Below are 11273 nucleotides of genomic sequence, written 5' to 3'. Positions count from 1 at the left end.
AAACGTTTTTGGGGTGTGGTAAAAGCTTGTTTAACTCGCACAAGGTTTTCATGACAGTTTCTCATTTGCTTCCTTGTGTCTCCAGTGTTTGTAAACCAGATCAAGAGATTGATGGGCAGATACAGTATGTGTCATATTTTACCAACCAAGAAATCTTCTGAAGTTGTATCATTTAACTTAACACTATGGCAACTACAAGTGTAGCATAATTGGCTACCATTTCTGGCACAATTCTTTACAAAGACTTTACAGCGACAATTCACATCAAATGTATTAGGAAAGCACACATTTATATTTTAAGTTGTTTGACAAGTACAATGAATGTACATGTGGTCTAGATTTAGCCATTTTAGATTCAATATTATTTGACAAATGACATACTGCTCTGAACAGTGTAGGTGATGCAAGATAGCTGGTTACCAGGCAAATGATGTTGCCTAATAATGGGAAATGCTATTTAAACAGAGTAGACACAAATGAGCAGCAAAATGATCTCTTCCATGTGTTTTGTTGCTGCCATAGAAACTAATCCCCTAAAGGACAAATTTGAACAGGCGCTGACGGTTCTTCCACGTAACATCTGCTCTCTGAAAGGTTTCTGTTATGGTGCAATGGTTGTATAATTGTACATTTAACAGGAGATTGCTTTTAGACTATTAGCAGGACTGTTTTCATAGTTTTCTTATGTATGAAGAACACCAGGCAGAGTTGTGGTATACAAAAGGAACTACAAATACTGCCTAAAGACATTTGCATATTTCATTAGAGCCACCTTTCATGATCCTGTCTGTTAAACAGCACACCCCCTCTAGGCGTCAATTGTCTCCCATTTAACCACTTGCATGTCTGCTTTCTGTAAATGGAATACATTATCTTTAAAAGACTGGAAGACTCAAAGATGTAATTGCAGAAACACATTACTATAATAAGATAACATACTGCATTTTTAACAAACTGCTGTTATGATCATTTCATCTCGTTTCTCCATGATTTTTGGTAAGACAGGCTTTTTTAAAATTCTGACTGGCTTTGTGTTTCTGCTAATATAAATCAGAACTGGAGTCCTTGATTATAATTTAAAAGGCCATGCTACATGTCTCACTTGAGAATATTGGCAAACTACTTCTAAATACTACTAATAATACTGCTGTTAGAATTATGAGGAGCACGGAAATAAAATTACTTTCTCCAAATGTAAGTCATACACTACTGTTATTGCTTACTTGGATGTACATTTTAAACATGCTTTTATATTGGCATATAATTAACCCTCCTGAGTGCTATCTGACCATGCTGGCATCAAAGTGAGCGAGCACAGGTGGGCCAAGTGGAATTTCTTATATTGTGATGTTCTTATGTAAATCTGTTGAATTAGGAACTTGTCCCTTGCTTCTTTAGTTATACCAACTTGGAGGATGAATCCACCACGAATGGCCCAAGTTTAGTAACTGCATCACCTTGGTTACAGCAGTAAACAGAGGTAAGCAGGGAGGTTTAAGTTAGCATTTTGGGAGTTTACCCGGATGCAGGTTTTTGAGTTTTGTTTAGTTTGCAGTGCAAAGAACAAATATCTGGTGATGTGTAGATAAACATAGACAGGTGCAGGACAAAGAAACATGTCTGAGTGTTCATTTCACACAGCTGCTTGTTTTAATAATAGCCACGGCTTCTGTGTTGTGTTTCACAGTAATCAAGGAGAAGGTACCCTGCTTTTTGTTCGCTGCTAGTTGATTTTATTGATTTCCCATGTATTTCATTTGGGTTTGGGTTGGGGGCTTTGCAATATACAGGTTCATTGTATAGAACAAAAAACCTGCACATATTTAGCTGTTTGTTGCAACAAGATACCCAGTGAGTCGTTTACCTTTTCAGCAGTGACAAAAAGGCTTCCCCGAATACCAGATGTTTACTGATGTATTACAGCAAAACACTATCTGTGTTAGCTACTCAGTAAAATAACAGCAATAACTCCAGTTTGATTCATGCATTTCCCACGGCACCTGCATTATTCTGTAGCAATGGGAAAAACTGGCCAAACAAAGACATCATGAATACATAATTCCCGAATTCAGTTTATTCACTGCCTTCTATATTTCGTGATTTTTTGTGTGTGTATTGCTTGTCAGCTAATAAAATAACAAGGGAATACTGTATTATATTGTTATTTTACTTCTGTTTATTCTTAGAATTATGTAACAATGTGTTTGGTGTTTGAACTATTTGAATGTAGTCTTAATTTAAGGCATATGATCCCATCTTAACATAATGCCTGTTATACAACAAATATTTGTACTGTTAACACATACAGCATCTACTGCCTGTTGTTTCTTGCTCAATCCATTTGTCTGGGTATTTTTCAGAAGGGGTGGCAGTACAACTCCCTATATGAAACATGAGGGCTTGTCTAATTTGTTTATTCAAATCCGTCCTACTTTTCACGTAACTTAACACGTAGTATTAAAGAAGACCTGCAGAGATGCCAATCTTATGGTTATAACTGCAGGGGAGGCGCTTTCCATTAAAAAGAATAAGCTCCCTGCATATTTCATAGTTTTTTGGTTATCATTCGCCTACTGCAATCCTTCCAGGGCCCTCTATGGGAGAATGTGCTTTGTTTTTGCCGTGTAGTCCTTATTTAAATATAATAAAATACTGTTGCATACCAAATTCAATCCGCAAACAAACTGCGTCAGGCCTTTGTGTCGATTTTTTTGTCATTTAAATGCAATGCAAGGTTGCAAATACAGACACACAAGTCGGTAAACAACACAAAAGTGTCACATGCAAAGGTGAATATTCATCTGAAATAGTTATGATGCATTGTAGTTTGACAGACTTTACTGAGAGTGGTCCTGACACAGATGTAGTAGATGACTCTAAATCTGTATTTACAGCTGAGGCTGGGGGTGTTCTGAATATACTTGTTTAGCTTTATTTATTTATTTATTTACAGATATCCTTTTTAAACACCAAATGAAGTAACATTTGTACTCATCCATAATGTTTGCCCATTCATCTACTGTGTAGCTAGGAGTTTGCTAAGTATCCACCTTATATATTCTGTTTAATGAACATGTTTCCCCCTCGGTTCATGTTTACTGTTTTATACTGATGTAATCGTTTCAGCACAAAACCAAAGGCTTATATGGACATTTGGTTAAAATGAAATGTCTGAATTAGAAACATTACAATGTATGCAAATATTATTTTATTTGCATATCACAGGTCATGTTCTATTTCATTATGTGAATATAACCAACCACTATTCACATGAGGCAAACACAAAAGTACAATGTTACATGTGGTAGGTAGAGTACTCATAATATTAAAAATATACAAAATTATGATTATTATTATTATTATTATTATTATTATTATTATTATTATTATTATTATTATTATTATTATTATTATTATTAGCAGTAGTAGTAGTAGTAGTAGTAGTAGTAGTAGTATTAAAATGAGGTTATTTTCCAGTTGTATTCTAGTTTTTAATCTAAATGGATTTTTTGTTTGTTTGTTTTTTTATGTTTAGGGCAATATCAATAATAGCCAAGTCTGAGACGTCATAGTGGTTCAAGTGACAGATGTTCTCTGTCAGATTATTGACCTCTGCTCTGCTGTAGTTAATGTTTTACGCTGTTCCAGGAAAGTGTTTATTAAACATGTTAGATCTGCTGTATTTCATTGCCTGAATGTCATGCCACACATCTTGGAGCTGGTTCCCATAGTAACTTAGAGTTATCATTTCAGTTTCTAGGAGACCCTGGAAGGCCTAACATTTAGAAACAAAAAGGTTTCACAAACAAGCACATACAAGGTATGCCTTTCAAGTAAATGTTTTTGCTTTATGCACAATTATTTTTATTTATCCTAGTGTAAATAAATGTTTAGGGGTGGGGCATTTGTTGCCTAGTTTTCGCTTCCTTACTAAATATCTTGGCTTTCCTTAAGCAATATTTATCCACACTTGATGCTATTATTGGAGCCAGCTTTCGTCAAGATAAAATAAGATATAGTAGTGGTGGTGGGGGCCAGCCAGGACTTAGCTTCACTGCAATATATGAGCCTTCAGCACTTTTTCTCTGCCAGGTAACGTGAATTTATTATTGGCCTGGTGTGGTTGGCTAAAGTGTAATGCTGGCACCAGGGATCAAACTGTTTGTGGCCTCCCTGGTGCATCAGTACACACAATGGCGATGATGCTAGCTCCAGGGATCAGCCAAAGTGTGGCCTCCCCAACACCTCAACATGGCAACCGTCTGGAATAGGCCCCATGATATCTCTGATACGAAGCCTTTGCATCTTCCACAGTGTCCGTTGCTGCCCGCTTTCTCCCAGTTCTCACTGCTGGTGCTACCTCCCTCACACACTCATCTTGCAATTACATTAGTGTCATTTCTAGCCAAACCTTAGCACACTTGAATTCCTCAGTTAGAGTTGAGACTGGCAGCTGTAGTTTCCCTTTACCATAAAGTGGCACCCTGCTATGGCATCATGGAACTCTCAACCATTTCCTAATTTATGAACTAATCAACGCTTCCAATCTCTCTACTATTGACAGGGAAACCTCATACACAGTTAGCGGCCATAGCGACCTTGGAAGATGACCAAACTGAAAGCACCAGACTTTAAGCTTGCCCGGTAGTGCACTACTGCCTGTCCTTTGATGATGGAGATGCTCCTCAACTTGACGGGTTTGAACTGTACACATGCCCATCTGTTGTTATCTTCTAGTTTGCCAAGTAACCGATTGTTGCAGGCTACCATTATAGTCATGGTGGTCATGTCATCCATGTATGCTCTAAGTGGTGGAAGCCGCATGCCAGAAGCCATCCTTTCTCCTCCCACTACCAATTTCTAGGCCCTAATAATGACTTCCGTTGTCATGGTAAAGGTCTGTGGAGAAATGGTGCAACCTGCCTTGACCCCGACTGAGAAACCGCCAAGTAGTGATAAATGAACTTATGTGGCACTGAACCACATGCATTCCCTAAATCCCGGAATATTACATGGAGCTCCTTCTACTTTTTTACATACTGAATCTGTTGCCAGATCACAGTGTTTGCTCCAAGCATCCCAGAAGGCATGAGATACCAGTTTTCTGTATGGTGTCAATCATGTGGTTCTTCAATAGATACATTTATGGTACACCATTGGGTTTGCTCCACCTCCTTTCACTTAGGTGCAGTCCTCCATTTGATATTCAAATAAATGCAAATCATTTTTATGAACAAGATGTACCACAAGTGTAGCCATACCCTTACTTTTAGCCATGAATCAGTGGAGAACAACTTGGTCAGATACATGTTATTCAATATATCCTCAAGAAGTGACTTCTTGCAATAGTGATTCCATTGAGTGTGTCCAAATTAAAATGGTTTGTTTCTAGTTCTAGGTTGGTTGTGATTTTTAACAACATATAGGTAGGTATGTTAAAATGTATTGACTACACAGAAAGACAAGGGGATACTCTAAAGCACTTTATAGGGTCCATAGTGAAGTGTTTAATGCACAGGTCTTTCCCTTGTAGATAACATGTCAAGGGATTGGTAACAAGTGAAGTGCTTTACATTAGATTTTAGTATCACAAAATCACCAATTGACTTTACTTGGGAGGGGCACATAAAGGGGGTGGTTATCAGCATATGGGAATACGGAGCAGCTTATACTGGGGTGATGAAGGTAAAAGGAAGATGAGAAGGAAGTCCGGCTCACAAGCTGACTATTACTGATATAGTGCCCTAAATGGTAATGTGTAATGTCAGAAAGCAGAGAAAACAGAAAAAGCAGTTACAAAACTAAATTTTTAGTTATTTATTTAAGGCATTCTTAGCTGTTACTAACTAATTGTGGAATAAAATGGTTCAAAATACTGTGGAGTAAACACCACTTTGCAGCTTGTGCTAACCTGTTCGGCATACTCTAGGAAAAATAGTGACATGAAAACCATACAAAACAAACCCACTCCAAAAACAAAAACAAAGCACTGTTATATAGCTTTTAACAGATTTAATGAAACCAATAGGCTCCAATTACATTTCCAAAATTTTTTAAAATTTTTTATAGACATTGTTTTTAGCAGACAGCAGAAATATCTGCCTCTCACGGAAACAAGTGAGACATTCTGGACCTGAAACAAGCATAGATGGTAAAGAAGTTCAATCTAAGTGTCTGGCTATAGTTTCTAAACAGATCGATCTATCTATCTATCTATCTATCTATCTATCTATCTATCTATCTATATATATATATATATATATATATATATATATATATATATATATATATATATATATACATATATATATATATATATATATATATATATATATATATATATATATATATATATATATATATATATATATAGAAGCACCGGGAAGTGTGTCTCACAGAGTTAGATAGTTGAATATGATAAGCTTTTTCTCCAAAATGTATGCCTATCGAAATAAAGTATGGGGATAATTAAATTAAATTGGTGGCATGTCCAGTTGTCCAGTTATTTACTAGAATTGTTTTAATTTTATATTTTAAAAAATCGATCTTTTATTTAGTGAAGCTCTTGGCAATTACACAAGAACAGTGAATACTTTTAAACTGACAGTGTCCTTACATCACGTCTCTTATTCTATGTTATCACATATTTGTTGTTAAAGAGTCAACAAAATACCTGTCCAGGTGTTCAGTTTTCTGTATAGTGTTGCTTTTAATTTAGGTATCTATTCAATCGGTATTCGTGTTGCAGACTTGTAGAAAATCTGTACCTGCTTAACGCGAGCCGAACGAACAAAACTTCAGCTTCAGGTATTGTACGTCAGGCTCAACGTGAGGCAAATACAGAAAACCATCTGCTTTTCAATCTAACGGTAGTCCAACTTCCATTTTTGCCGAGTTCTTCTGTGAACGGAGCCATAGTATGGACGTCCAAGATATTCCTAATACAGTTTTTAAACAAGTTCCGGTTTAACCCCGAGTATTCTTCCAAGGACAGTACAAGTTGGAGTCTTCACTGACGTTGTGTCTGGGTGATAGTGCTTTCCTAAAATGAACAGAGGTAGTACGTGTCAATCAAAGGTGGTGTTAAACATATACTGAAGAATGCAACAACTTTAAAGAACGTTTTTGAAGGTCAAAACGTATTTAGAAGGTCAAAAGAAAGCGTATAAATCTCAAAAAAAATGTTCTTACCTATTTTCCCACCGAGTGACACGTCGGTACAGTCTCACTCCAAGTTGGGAGAAAAGTCACCTTTCTCTTCCCGGATCTTAAGGGAAAATGAACCTATAATGCACAAAGAGTGAGTTTATATAGCCAGGATAAAAAAAATAACAGCCCTTCCATTTATCAGAAAAGGTAAGTGAAGAAAAAAAAAAGGATATTAGCTTTTAAAGTGAGAGGATCCTCTCCTGCACACCTGTCACACGGTGCGTTTGCTCTGGTCAAATATTGACACAGGAACTTGGGGGTGGGCAGTGGGAGGTGATTAAGTTCTCTTGGTTATTTCAACCTGGTTTCTATGCAAACTAACTCTGTGTTGGTTTGTTAATTATAGTAGATGGAGCTGATAGGATACTTGTGTTGCGGATCCTGGTGCTCGGGCGATTGTAAAACTGAATAGAAGAGAGAATTGAAAGGTAGAGGAGATTCATTAACCTGTGCTAAAAAAAAAAAAAAAAAAAAAAGAACACCTGCCATTTTCCACCCACCTGCAGCCGCTCATTTACACAAAGATTTCCATGCGGCTTGCAAATTATGTCACCTTCCTGGTACCAGAGCCGCAGGCCGAAAACAAATTCCGAGGAGTGTAAAAGATTAAATAAAAACGAACTACTTGTTTAAAAATAATGAAACAAGTTACTTTTACAAGGACTAAACATATGTGTGTGTGTGTGTGTGTATAAAACTATTGAGTAATAATGTTTTTAAATTACTGTATAAATGGTTTAAATAACAGAAGATTATTATTTGTTGAAAGTTAACACGTTTAATTTGTTTATTGTAAAATTAAATAATATAACGTGTTTTAACCTCTTTTTATCGGGGATTATGTTCAAGTTATTTTTTAACCATTGAGTTTCTAAGTAAGAGTTCGTTGGATTTGCAGAGCATTGTGTTTTCATGAACTCAGTAGAATACAGTATACATTTTTCATAATGCATACAGTTAGAAATTGATAGGCTCTATCATGGAATTTGTTTTTTCTTACAGCCATATGCAAAGTGTGTGTGTGTGCTTTTATGATTCAATATTTCATATGTTGTGCCTTGTAGGCTACTTTTAAACATTAATTTTAATAATTAGAGACTATATCCAATTTTTATTTATTGGACATTGAAATGACAGCGTTAAAGTGTCAAAATAATGTGATTTTCCCCAAAAACTACATTTTGCATATTATTATCACATATTAAATCGGCTACTGTACTATTAATATTGTATTTCCAGACACAACTTTCTTCAGCATTAAACGTGACGGGATATAGTACACATTATTATTATTATTATTATTATTATTATTATTATTATTATTATTATTATTATTATTATTATTATTATAGCATGGACCTAAGCTTAATGCGTAAACCTCCATTATATTTAACACAATTAAAAGCATATTTTGGTCTCTAGTAATAGCTGATGCGTGTTAGGTTTGGGGGTCTGGAAGTGACTCACAAGCACTATTTTATATTTATATGATACCATATGCTTTTCTGTATGGATGAATTTACCTGCATGCAAATCACTTTGTTTTGACGCGCGCTGTCCTGCTGTCGGCCTGGTAGCTTTTATTTTTTCAGAGGACAGTTTACATATAAAAACAGATGCAGTAGTATCGTCCAAAACACTCTTGTTTTCTATACTATAGTATGTACTGCAGTATACTACATTAAACGATGTTTCATATAGCATCTTTATATGGACAGAGAGCTGGTACTGGCAAATAATTCTGAAATGTAGAATTGTAGAGAACAAACTTCTATTGCATGCTTAATGATGACGAATCATTCCCTTCTGATAAAGTGCAAGTTCATTTTTTTTTACTTGATAGTTGTCCTGATTGATATAATAACTGAAATATATAACATTTGGCATAATTTACTGTACTAAAGATAGCCTTAACAATTATTTAAAGCATAACGACTTTAATTAGACCAGAATAGTCTAATTTTACATCAATCTTGTATCAATTATTTCTTAGCTGACGCCCTTATCCAGGGCAACTTACAATTGTTACAAGATATCAAATTATTTTTGCATACAATTCCCCATTTATAGTTGGGTTTTTACTGGAGCAATCGAGGTAAAGTACCTTGCGCAAGGGTACTGCAGCAGTGTCCCCACTGGGAATTGAACCCACGATCCTCTGGTCAAGTGTCCAGAGCCCTAACCACTACTCCACACTGCTGCCCTGCTCAATAGTCTCTACCAGACTCTGTACATTGTGTATTTGAGGTAAGCAGCCAAAAATGAAATGTGCATTTGTATATATTGGGCTATAGTATCCCAGCAATTCCTGGAAAAAAAAAAAAAAAAAATTTAAAAGCCACCACCCACAGACTTTTTCTGGTACATGGGAAGTCATCAGGCTGAACATAAATGACTTGATACTGCACTCCAGACTAAAATGCATGTTACTTTGTGCAATGTAGTACAAATTAATCTTTGTATATATAGACTCAATATTTTTGGGGAAAAAAATCCCTGACATTTTATTTCAAATCCACCACTACCCACACTGTGACAGAAGCAGTGTCATTTCCGACAAAAGGGTAATGATCAGTGTGAATATTTCTTCAGGTATTTATCTAAATGCATTCATTGATACTGTACTCCAGAATACAATGTTAGTTACTATAGTGACATCTCATGCAAATAATTCACTTTTACAAACTTAGTTTTTGGAGAATGTTATAGAAGAGAACTACAAAGTTACCATCTTGAACAATCTGCAGCAGACAGATGCCACTTCTAAATGACTGACATCAGTCAAGAGAGCTTCTACAGAACTCGTGTTTGCCGGCGTGATGTTCCTACTCCCTCTTGTGGCTAAAATGTGTCACACACTGTGCCGGTAATGAAAAATCCTTTATAAGCTGCAGCATTTCCTACACTAGTACAAGGACAACTGAAAAAAAATTTCTGTGAACATACCAGTTCTGCAGCTTTCTTCACTGATGCATAGTTCACACACCCTAGTCTCTATAACTCGCCTTGGATAAAGGCATCTGCTAAATAAACAAATAATAATAATAATAACTCGCTATACTTCTCTAGCTTACTTGAAATTTGTGGCAGGTATCCGAGTTTTGGTGCGTGGTGCTCCCACCGTCGCTCGCTTTAAACCAACTCTCAAGACCCATCTGTTCTCTCTTGCTTTCCATGCTCGTTAAGCCTGATATCTGCTATTAGCTGCTGCTGCTATTTCATGTATTATGCTCTTTCCCTCCTCCTCCCCCTCCTCTGATCTCTCTATCTCTGTTCCTCTGGAATCTACCACACTCTCCCTCTTCCTCAGCTAAAAACCTTGGAGTCACCCTGGACCCCTGCCTCTCTTATTCCCAGCACATCTCCACTCTGGCACGCACTTGCAGATTCTTCCTGAGCAACATCCGAAGAATCCGACCCTTCCTCACCAACTATGCTACCCAGCTCCTGGTCCAGGCCCTGGTACTCTCCCGCCTAGACTACTGCAACTCCCTCCTGGCTGGCCTCCCTGCGTCCGCCACCCGTCCGCTCCAGCTCATCCAGAACTCTGCTGCTCGCCTGGTGTTCTCTCTACCTCGCTTCGCCCACGCTACTCCACTACTCCGCTCGCTCCACTGGCTCCCGATCACCGCTCGCATCCAGTTCAAGACTCTTGTACTAGCCTACAGATGCCTTGATCAGACTGCACCCAGCTACCTCCAGACCCTCATCTCTCCCTACACCCCCACTCGATCTCTCCGCTCCGCCTGCACTAGAAGACTGGCTCTACCTCCGCTACGCTCCCCTGCCTCCCGAGCCCGCTCCTTCTCCACCCTTGCTCCGCAGTGGTGGAACGACCTTCCTACAGATGTCAGGACTGCCCAGTCCCTGACCACATTCCGGCGCCTCCTTAAGACTCACCTCTTCAAACAGCACCTGTAGAACTCCTCTGTTGTATCCTGGGACACTATCACCCTTCATTTAAATATGCTTTATTTTGCTCTTATCTGCCCCCTATTTTACTGCATTTAATCCTGTACCTCAGAATATTGTAATCTCCCAAGTGTTTAATCTGTAGTATTTTG

The sequence above is a fragment of the Acipenser ruthenus genome, chromosome 10, assembly GCF_902713425.1.
Source record: "Acipenser ruthenus chromosome 10, fAciRut3.2 maternal haplotype, whole genome shotgun sequence".
NCBI classification, from domain to species: Eukaryota; Metazoa; Chordata; class Actinopteri; order Acipenseriformes; family Acipenseridae; genus Acipenser; species Acipenser ruthenus.
This window is presented reverse-complemented; position numbering follows the sequence as displayed.